We start from the raw sequence: 12,106 nt of genomic DNA on the forward strand, positions 1-12,106 counted from the left end.
ATGTGTAGAATTTCAGGGAGGAATACCCTGAATAGGATGGGGAGTGTGGGTCAGTGGGAATCACTGGAGAACGTCAGAATACCGATGGATGGACTCAGCTAGAGCAGAGGAAACAGAAGGCATCTGGTTCAGAGGCCAGAGAGAGGAACTTAGCAAAAGGAGGGAGGAGTTAATAAGAGCCATTGGAAAGATTTAGGCTGGGGGAGGAATGTCTTGAGTGGTAACAGGTAAGCTGCGGCAGGGAAATGGCAGTCAAACAGGTATTTCTTTCTTGGTCAGGTTACAAGTTCCTACAGAAAAATCCCTGCAGGTCGGAGCTTAATGTGCTGTGACAATGAAGAAACCCATCCCAATTTAAAGCTACTAGAAGGAATACAAAAGCCACCAGGAGAGGAGGCATTCACATTTCTTGTGAGTTACCAGTTACCATACCCAGTATTTGTCACAATACCTTAGAAAGCATATAATTGTTCTAACAGGGCTTCTGCATAACACATTCTGAATGAGTGGATTTTAAGGGAAGGGAAGAGTCTGTCTCATAGCTGACATCAAGGATTCTTACATTTCAAAAGGAGTCAGTTTAACTGACTCAAATAAACTTTTTGTACTTGGAATAGACACAAGGACAGCCCAGCTCATCTTTAGGTTCAGGAGTGTAGTCAGAGCCCTTGTACGCTTTTATATCCAGGGTAGTGGACGGAGACTCACAAATGGATGGGTTAATTGTGGCTGCCCACTGGTCAAATTACAGACAGCAGCCAATGGTGTGACCTTTGCAGGAGCACACTCAGTCACCCTGTGAAAGGAGCTTAGAAGAAATAAGGGACGCAGAATAAATGGATGAAAAACACAGTGTGAACCAGGCTGCTGGTCAGGGCCTAGAGCAGGGAGGGAAATCATGTGTTTTACTTAGATTGTAAGTTCTTTGGGGCTGGGACAGTCTTGTTCTGGGTTTGTACAAGGCCTAGCACAATGGAGTCCTGGCGCATGACTAGGCTTTCGGGGTGACAACACAAACAACAACAATTGTATCCACATAAATGAAGGGAGGGGAGATGCACTCAGACACAGAAAAGAGGGCGGAACACAGAACTAAAAAGAGATGGGAGCTGCAGAAAGGCACACTCGCCACCTGGGCAACCCATCCTGGCTGCACATGGCAAAGCAATGATCTTCTCTCTAGCATCCCCTGGCATTGCTCTGGTCCTGGAGTGGTCTGCCTCCAGCCAGGTCACATTTGAGTCCTGCCCCTTTCAGGTGGACAAAGAGTCCAACAAATAGCCCAACATCCATTACAAAAAGTCTCAACCCCAGTTTGGGGCCCTATGGTCCTCAGACCCTTCTCTCATGGCTCTCTGTCATCCTTATCTCTCTTTCAGGGGGAACCCAGACCCGCCTATGACACCAGGGACCCTATAACCACCAGCCAAGGGCTGCTCCTCCAGGCTCCTTATTTTTGCCTCCCTGGACTTCTCCCTACCATAGCCTATCAGCTAGTCTCTCTGAGTCTCTCTACATCCCCCTTCTCTCAGAATCACAATTCTCAGGGCTCTCCACCAATAAATCTTGTTAAAAATGTATAAACTTAAACCAATTCTACCCTCCTGAGGCTTGACCTTTCACACCTTTTAAATTTCCCCCTGCTGTTCCTCCACTGAATGCCTCCCAGGGTTTTCTCCCCACTGAGCCTGCTCCATCTCTAATGGCTTCTCTACAGCTCTCCTAGCCTCCTGCCAGCCTTCTCTACTTAGGAGAAGATCCCAGAGCCAACTCCCTCATTAAGTTTCCTCTTTGGAGCTCCTGGTCTCTCTGGCTCTAAAGAATGACTGCAGAGTTGCATTGCATTGCCTCCTCCCTACTCTCTCTCTCTCTTCCTTTCTTTATAGTCATCTTTAACTAATCCTGGCCACTCTCCAGGTGCAGCCAGGTAGCATAATTGACCTCCCAGGATAAGCTTAGGTTTAATCCTTTCATCCCTTCATAGGAGCCTAAACCTAAAACCATGCAGAAGACTTCAGGCATTTTTTCCCCACAGAAAAAGGAGGAGACAATATTGAATGAGTAGACGCTGGGGCAGCAAACAGCTGATGAGATAGATAACAGGTCAAGGAGTGGTCTAGTAGGTTGAGCACTCAGGACTGAGAGCCAAGACCCAATATGTGCTAACTCCAGCTCTGGAGTCTTTGTGCGGCTTTTGCCAAATCTCTTAACCTGTGTGGATCTCATTGGTGGACTAAAATATCCCTTGACAGACTCAGATATGTCTTTACAATGCAGTGACAATGCTATAGATACTTGGTGATGTACCCATTATAAAAGACATCAAATAGATATATGGTATTTCTCTCAATGAGTTGTTAAATATTCCAAGTGGGAGCAGTTTTAATGAACAAATAAAAAGGGGAAGCAAAGTAAAACTCCTGATGAACCTAGTGAATTCTCTTTTCCTTAAGGCTGGTTATGTTTTAAAAAACTCCATTCCAATACTCAGTATTTTCTGCTGCACAGGGCCCCATCCCCTGTGACTGACACTCAGACATTACACAGGGCAGTTTGTCAGCAAAAACTCACAGAAAAAGTGAAGCTGGACACCTCTGAATAAGTGTGCACGCCTGAAAATGGCCATAATTTCCTCAAGCCTCTTCTATTGATACTGATAGGAGCAAAATTTTGAGATAAGCTTATAGGAAAAAACTGTAATTTTCTGGTTCTAAAAAACCCTTGCTTCACTCCCTACTGCTTTTGTGAGAAGAGGAAGCCCCAGGCATCTGACTGCCAGCTCTCAGTCATCTTGTGACTTTGACCTACAATACATAATGCAGAGCAATCACACCTCCATGGGGTACCTATTCAGAGACATTCAAGCTGGTGCAGCTGAGTTGGGTTCCTTACCATTTTTTGAATCCCTCAATCTGGGCCAAAGCATTTCTCCTTTTTCATCTACTCGTCTCGTCCGCCTGCTCACTTCTACATCAATCACTATCGCCAGTCAGAGCTGGCAAATCAAGGCTCCTTCAAGGTCAGTGTGTAAAAGGACCCACTTCTTGTCAGTACCACAGAATGGAACACAGTCCTTTTTCTGTTCATCACTGGGGGTAACTCCATGTGTCATATGAGGGAGTCTGCATTGGGAGCTCGGTGTCTAAAGGGAGGGGGGATGTACATGCAGGAACTCATAGATATGTTAATATTCAAGAGGGAACATTTGTCTGTATGCCAAGAGATGATGAATATGAATGAGGGAGACATGGAGGTGGCAGAGTGGATTCTGTAAGAGAAACCAGGCCTCTAGAAGCCAGCTAACAGTGATCCCACTGTCTGGGAAGGAGATAGTCCCAGAGAAAGTTAGCTCTAGTATATATTTCCTTCCTGGAAATACTCCATGTTGCCAGAGAAGCGTGCCATATGTAGCAACTGCTCTTCAGCTCCGTTCCAACATGATCCCTCAACTTAGTGAATGGTTAAATATTCACTGTTCATGTAGAGAAGCACTGCAGGCTCATGGAGAAAGGAGGATCATGCTGTGTGGCCATCATTCATACAAGGTAAAGGCCCTTGTAACCTGTTTTATTCCTCCTTCGCACCCCCTCCGCACCTTGTAGTGCAAGGGAGCATTTATACTAGTGTTTTGAAAACAGGTTTCTTACTGAACAGTGATAAAGAAAAATAGGACTGTTAGCCATTCTCATCTCCTGCCTGCTCACCATAAGATGGTACAATAGGACTGCCTGCAGGACTAAAGAGAATGACCTGGTCGAGTCACTCCTAATTTAGTCCCTGAGCCCATATCTGCCCAGGCGCTCCTGACTGACCTTACCGAGGTGGCCAGGAGCACCTCACACGATGAGGACAGTTTTCAGGCCTACTGCACCGTCTGCTGCCACAAGGCAATGGATTGCTGCTGCTGTGTAGCAATGCAGTACCATGTCAGCCAGCACCCAGGAGACATACGGTGACAGTGAGCTGAGCGGGCTCCATGCTTGCCGTGGTATGGCGTCTACACAGGTAACTCAGGAAAAAAGGTGCAAAACGATTGTCTGCCATTGCTTTCACAGAGAGAGGGTGGGCCTGATGGCATGTACCCAGAACCACGTGCGACAATGTTTTTTGCCCCATGAGGCATTGGGATCTCAACCCAGAATTCCAATGGGCAGCGGAGACTGCGGGAACTGTGGGATAGCTAGCCACAGTGCAACACTCCAGAAGTTGACACTAGCCTTGGTACTGTGGAAGCACTCCGCCAAGTTAATGCTGACTAAATGCACTTAGAGCATTTTGTGTGGGGACACACACAATCGACTATATAAAAACGATTTCTAAAAAAACAACTTCTATAAATTCGACCTAATTTCGTAGTATAGACATACCCCTAGTTTGAAAGTGCAGTAAATTCTGAAGTCTACATCTCCAAAAACAGTATCATTACTCAACAATAAGTTTCCATTGTAAAAACTTAATAAAAATGTCAAATTTAGCTAATATTCAAAAAAAATCCCCCTGTGCTAAGAGAACATTGAGTTTGCACTGTTAAGATCGAAAATGACAAACTTAACCTTTACTCTGTCCCTTATGCATACGCAGTATAACACAGCCTTTAGTGATGGGATGGCTTAGTATTTACTGACTACCAGTGCTTGTTTATTTACTTTGGCCTTTTCTGGAAGATGTGGCTTGAATTGGGACAAGGAAGGTGTGATGTTTTTGTATATTTAGAGTTGTTAATGCACTATAGACTTATGATTGGTGCGTTATAAATAATAGTAAATACCTTTGAAAACTGATGCTGCTAAAATATTAATATTTATTATTTTTGTTGCATTAAGACATAGTAGCCTTAGTCATGGACTAAATCCCCATTGAGCTAGGTGCTGTACAGACAGGAGTGAGGGAAGACAGGCCCTACCCAAAAGAGTTTATCATCTTAGTTCCCTGTATAAGATGGAGGGGGAAAACATTTCAACCCCGTCTCCCCCAATAACTGATTTAAAAACCAAGTTCCTTCCTACAAACATTCTCATTTTATTGCACAGGAAGTTACGTACACATTTTTGTGCATCAGGATCAAGCTTTCCTGTAGCACCCCACACCGATTAAAAAACAAAGGGAAAAGTGCTGTTGTACACAGATTTTTTTTTTTAAATATATAAATGTAAAAGTCCAGGCACAACAGAAAGGCTGGATTATTTTTGTTGCAAAGAGAAATAAAACAATGAGTGATTAATTACATTAATACTCTTGAGCTTTTCACTTCCTCTTCAGTAATGTGAGGTTTACTTTTTGTTTCCAAATTATTTTTGCATTAGGCCATCACCGCAAGCCTCTCATCTTTAATTTCTCAAAGCCCACACTATCATGAGGTAAAACTTCCAGCCAAGATAAGGAGTTTATGCACCACCTGATGCCCCATTGCCCTATATTTTAGGGAGTTTGTGGAGAGACACCACCGCCACCACAAGAGAGCTAAAACCAACAAAACTGGAACCTGAGATATCAGCAATGAGAAAAACAGCAACCACATATTCTCAGGGGATGAGGCTTGGCTGATGCTAAAGCAAGAAATACATGAAATAAACAAGTGAACCGCACCCAAGAAATGGCAGCTTCTGTTCAGTGATAAAGACTCAGATAGGCTTCTGCAGGCTTGCTCTCTGGCTCAGTTATTTATATCATGTAAGAGCTCTCAGCTAGGAAAACGTTCTAATAAAACAAACAATAATAAAGCCTGGATGCAGCAAGTGATTGGCAATTATTCATTTAATCTTCCTTTTAATATATACAGACTACAGCAAGTGTACGCTATTAGGAAATACTGGGGAAGGGTAAGAGTCCCTCTGTCAATCCAGTTTATAAATAAATCCAAATATAAGCACAATGGTACGAGGTTAAGGCCATACAGGTCAAATTAAAATGGGTCAGGGAATGTAAAATGAGAGTTTCTTTCACCTTTGCTAACCCTGCCACATAGTACTTTTGGGGGTACTGTGTGCAAAGAAAGAGTGCTGTATTAAGTGTGCCTTTATAAATGATCGATGTAACAAGACAGCCAGGAAGAGACAGTTTGATATATGCACAACATTGCCATATGAGTGTGTTGTAAGAAACCGTGATAAGGCCAAGCCAGGAACTGCACCTCTGGATCTGGATTTCTCCCAAACGAGGTGGTGATGAGGTTTGAGCCCCTCTCTAACATAAACCTTAATGTTCACATTTTCTATCTGAACTGCACTCCCTACTACCAGAAAGTGTACATTAATTTTAATTTCCTGGATGTGATTTAAGAACATTAAAAAGAAGAATAAAAAACACATGGCTCTGACTTGTGCATTTCTTTAACTGGTGTTTATGTTATTTCATGTACTGCTGTATACAGAAGCTACTGGTAGCATGAAGATTTAACATCCTGTGCACTTGATTCACATTTACACAAAGTCCCTCTTGCAACACTCTGGCACCAGAAAGGGGTGAACTTTAATTCACTTTGCACGACCCGAGTGGCGTAAAAGGGACTTTGTGTAAGAGCAAATCAGGCCCTTTGTGTGCAAACACACCATTGTTTTCAAGACTAAATTATTCAATTTTAGAGAAATTGTTAGTGCCCATAATTTAACTTTGGTGTCGAGTAAAATTTGAAGAAATACAAACCCAGAACTTTGTTAGAGTGGTGTTTTTACAAGCCTAAAATGACGTAACAAATTGTGTGTGGATAGACTGTTGGAGGAATGAGTCATGCTGATTGTTCATACACTAATGAGACTGCATACGGTAGATGCCCTCTCTTTCATTTATCACCCTTCTCGTTTGTCTGAGGCCCAGGCTTCTGAATAACCCCTATGAAACTGCCCCTTCCTCCCTCTCATATACCTAAACATAACCATTACCCTTTGCTGTTATTAAAGATATCTGTGTTTTAATTGGGATTTCTCCCAAACAGTCCTATCTGGTAAATTCTATAGTGAAATTATGATGAGATAACACCCCTTCATCCTCCAAATGATCAGCGAGGGTAGGACCAAGTCAACATTATGACTATACTGCAAGATGAAATCGAAAACAAAATGGGATTTGAAAGTGTCAGCTCTTGTTTAAACACCCAAAAGCTTACGGTAATTTGCAAATATGGTGAGAAAAATATAAAATGGACATGATTCCAATTCTGCTGCACTTCAAAGTTGCTCTTTAATATGTAGATTAATCCATTATAAACAGGAGGATATTTAAAGTCAATACTTCAGTTTACTAATTTTGTGCAATGATTAGTATTTACTGGATCTTAACTGCTATGCATGGAGTTTCTGATGGAAGACAGGCTTTATGTTTCTAATATGAAAATTAATAAAAATAATTTAAGTAAACTTAAATGAAGGCAACAATATAATGCTGTACTTGCTGTTAAAACCTGTTTTATATTCACATTTGTTCTCAGATACAAGATCAGAAATAAAAGTAAATGCCACACATTGTAAACTTTATTTACAACAGCTGCTCTTTTAAAGCAAGACATAAAGGGGAAAAAGGCAAGATTCAATATTATCTCTAGTATTCAAACCTTTTTAAATTAAACTACATCTAGTACTGTCAATTTTTAATTTTTAGATTACATGCAAATGCAAGTTTGAAATGTGTGCTCTCTAAAGAATCAATTGACAAAAATAAGCTACTTTTACAAGTACACATCATGCTTGCTTAAAATCAATCAATTTAATTCCACACTGTGTAATGTATTTGTGGTGCAGACATAATCCTTTCCTCATGGAAGACCTGTTATTAATTCTAATCTCATAGTGCTCTCTACTGGCAATAATTTATGTTAAAATGTATTAAATAGCCACAGTACTAGAGCAATGTCAAGGTCTGTACCTAATCTATGAATGAGTATGGGGATGGGAACCTTAAGGAGACAATATGGAGCCGAACTGATGGCTAAGCATAAATGCTAAGTGCAAGAGGCAATTTCGCTTAATATTACTTTTCACATGATGCAGGGAATGACAATCTATCTAGATCACGGGCCCATTCCCACTCCCACGGAATTCAGTGCCAAAACACACAGCTTGATCTGGTTCCATATGCTATTTTGTATAGGCACAATCCTGCACACCTTTTGCATCTATATACTTTCCTCTGAACTCAATAGGATTTGGGGTTTGCATGAAATATGCAATCTATTTCTAGATAAATGTCCACTTAGTCTCTCTTTGTACTGTCTCGATTGTCCAGCTATGAAAACCAATGGGGTAGTGATTTATTTATGAATGTAAATATTCAATTATCAAAACGTAATGATCCACCAATTTGGTTTCACCATTTGACACTTTGACAAATTATTCTGCAATATCATAAGAACGGCCATATCGGGTCAGACCAATGGTCCATCTAGTGCAGCATCCTGTCTTCCGACAGTGGCTGATGACAGGTGCTTCAAAGGGAATGAACAGAACAGGTCATCATCAAGTGATCCATCTCATGTCGCCCATCCCAGCTTCTGGCAAGCAAGCAGCAGTAGAAGCCTACAACGTACGCTAACTACCATGTGTTCTAGCGGTGGCATTTTTCTTTTCCAAGCAGCAGCTCCATAGTGTGTTCAGTAACAACAGCATACTATGTTGCTCATAGGCATGACCTTGTTTTCACTGAAGTCAGTGGCAAAACACTCATGCCCTTCAAATGGGAAATGCACATGTTCAGTGTCAGAACTGCCAAGGGCCTGCTGAAGCAGGAGCAGATGCAGGCTGGAGCAAACGCATGGAAACAGGTGTGGACTAGAGCCGGAGCAGTGTCAGAACTACCGGGCAACAGAAGTATTCCCAGCCAGGTAGTGATGTGGAGCAGACTGGAGAGACTACTTACTTCCCTTAGGAACTTATATACCTGCCTTGGGATCATCGGGGTGGGTCCTCACCTCTAGATTGGCTGAGCTCTGGTTGAATGGCATGGAGTCTATCACAACACCTGCAAGTCATTGCACACACTCAGGCTCAGGGATGAATGATCAGGCTTAGGTAGTCTCAGAGGTAACTCAGGAGTGACTCATCATGGCAAAAAAAACCAGGTCACTTCTATCAGTGCCTATCTTCAGGCATTTCTATTTGAAAATTGAGTCCCAGTTTCTAGCCTTGTTGTTCATGGGATGTCAGACCTTGAAGTGGTCTCTGGTCCACCAAAACAGGCAAAAATATAGACCACACGAGCCAGGCTGATTTTCTTTATCTGTTCCTAGATCAGACTCTAGTCCCTTGGTCCTACCACCTTCTAGCCTTTTTCCTTTGGCTCTCCTTGCCCATTTGGCTGTTTCATCGTCTCTTTCCATTCCTTCTCAAAGCTTTCCTCCTCCCACCTTTTTGCCACTTCATTTTCAATGCACTCTTCAATCAGTCATCAGACCTAACTCCAACCCCTCTCCATCTTCTTGACATAGCTAAGTGGCCGAACTTTTTTTGCCCTATTATTCTTTTCACACTTCTTTTGGGGCTAAATTAGCCCGTTAAATTGTTTCAAAAATGGGTTTGATAGCTAAAATATACACTATTTTGGAAGTCTCCAGTGTCTGAACCTATTTCAAATCATTTAAAAATGTGATCGGAGATGAAAAACAGTGAACGTTAACTTTAGGCTCAAACCAAATTAAAGGCAGAGAGTAAATAACTCATAGCCAAGGTTATAGTAGAAGTGCTGATAAATTCTTATTTGCTGCCCCTCTTATCATTGCTGTCAACACGCCAAATTAATCTGGTGTGTTAACTGCTTGTCAACATATGGCTCACAGAAAGGCCTAAACTTTCTTAAACCCTCATACTGCAAAGGGGATCACTTACATGAACCCCTTACTCTCCCTGTATTAAACTCATTGGGTGAGATTCTCTGCCACATCTTTGAGAGAGCTAGGTCTCAGTCCAGTGATTGCTTTAAGCCTGGGCTGCTCCAATCCACGGTCCTTGTGTAATTTAGACAGCTCTAGGGGCCTGTCCAAGTTGTGGCAGCCTGTCCTCGCCTAGCCACAGCACTGCATGCACCAGATCTACCCTCTCCCATCCACATCCCGCCTGGTATGCCACCCATTTCGGGCCTTATAAGGGGGGCCTCGAAGGCAGCCTTACCATTTGCCTTCCTCAATTCCTGTACCAGAGGCATCCTCCCCACGTGAAAACAGGGCTTTTAGAGCCGTTTCATGATACTTTGGCCCTTTTAGGTAGAGAAAATGGGACCATAGCAGGGTGAAGGCCTCACCTATTAAGTTCAATAGGACTCCCCAGAGGAGATATGGTCCATCCTTATGGATCCCTTTGCAGTCTCACACTCCTCCCAACCATCAGTCCTTCTCCATATAGCTAGCCATCTGCAGGAAAAGTGGTATATTTCTTTCAACTCCAAGAGAGGAATAACTCAATGTTTTTGTTGAAAGATTGTGTTTCCTGACCAGAATCAAACCCAGTCTACAGCAATGAGAGCACTGACTCCTAACCACTAGATCACCAGTCCTTCTCAATCAATGAATTCCACCAGCCTCCACTGTGCTCCACAGAAGTTAATGGAATGAGTGTGATTTACACCAGCTGAGGATTTGACCCTCACACGGTTAAGGCATTCCCGTTTCCAAACCCTTCTTCCTCGAGGAAGCACTGGATATTCATTTTGAAAACAATATAGCTGTTTAAATGTCTCAGGCAATGTATTATTTTGCAAGGAGCTGTTTAAATGCCATTCAGAAAATCTGACAATGTGTAACTAAACATCAGCCACACAACAACCCATGGTGCTACCAGTACCTGGAACGTGATACATGGTCTGGGAAATTTAAAACACATTAAAAAACAGGCATTGTTCCTACCACCAGGAAAACAATTCAGGTTGGGGGAATGTACTGCCCAATTATTATGTGACCAATTATTGGATAGAGTCAACAAATATTTCCTTCCCTTTCTTCTGCTCTTGCCTTGGCACGGCTACCCTGTGCTTGGAGAACCTGGAATTCCTGCCAGGCTACTTGGCACTTCTTTAATTGACAATTTTAGGGAAGTAAATTAGCAGGGTTTTTCATGTTGTTTTACTTCTAATTTTATCAGACATACAGCCACTTGGCAAACTCAGTTGCCCTCTCTCTTCCATGCAAGTTCACAGTGCCTCCATAAAAATGCCCTCATTGAAATGTAACTTAACTTTAGAAGTGTTACATAAAGCGATGTGCTGACTAAATGTACTAGTATGGCATATTGAGAGACTGTGAATTCCAATTTCAGCCATGCCAGTCATTTGGCATTAAAATATGCACCAGCTGTGCGTGTTTGGATCTCAATAAGTCAGAGAGTGCTGGAAAGCTGACAAGATACTGCTGCGAAAATGTTTTCAGCCCCCTAATCTCTGCTCCGTCTCTCCTTTTTCATATTTTGCTACCCATGTTGGTGTATAATGTATGAAAAAATAAATGCAAAACCCCAGGAGGATGTGACACAGAGTGTTTATAGGGCTTGTCAGAGTCCAGAACTGTGCGAGCAGCAACGCTGCTTTGATGGGTTCTCTACGGTCATCCTTTAGAAATTGCTAATTTATTTTCTCACAAGAGAGAGACTTCCTCCGAGCAAAACTGGGAGATGTAACAACGTCAAGGGGAGCAGAAGTGAAATCCCAAGCAGGGTCCTGCAGATCGGACCGCACAGCTACAAGCTGCAATTAGAGGGTCTGTAGGGAATTGTTCATAAAGAAAAGGAAAAATGTTTTGATTTTATTGATTTATCAGTAAAACGAATAATCCTGTAAACAGTTTTGAGCAAAGACTCTCTCTCTCTCACATATCCACATTAACTCTCCTACCCAAGCAGCCAGACTCTAACCTGCTGAGGAGGGCATAGCTATATGCTTTCCATCTGTTCTACTTAGTCAACAAGATGCTCTGGGCCTTTCTCTGCCTTTCTAGAATCAAATTTTCCTTTCCTTTGGCAACTGTCTTCCCAGCTATGCAATGCAGGTAAGTGAGAGGGGAAAGCCTGCAACTGCAACTTCACAGCACAGCCGGAGCCTGCTGTAGCAGAAAGCCAAATAGGGGCTGTTTATATGGAGTGAACCACTGTGCTCTTCGTGGTGTGTCATGCTGTTTTGGGGTTTAACACATCCC

Source organism: Lepidochelys olivacea (assembly GCF_965140295.1).
Source record: "Lepidochelys olivacea isolate rLepOli2 genome assembly, chromosome: 9".
Classification (NCBI taxonomy): domain Eukaryota; kingdom Metazoa; phylum Chordata; order Testudines; family Cheloniidae; genus Lepidochelys; species Lepidochelys olivacea.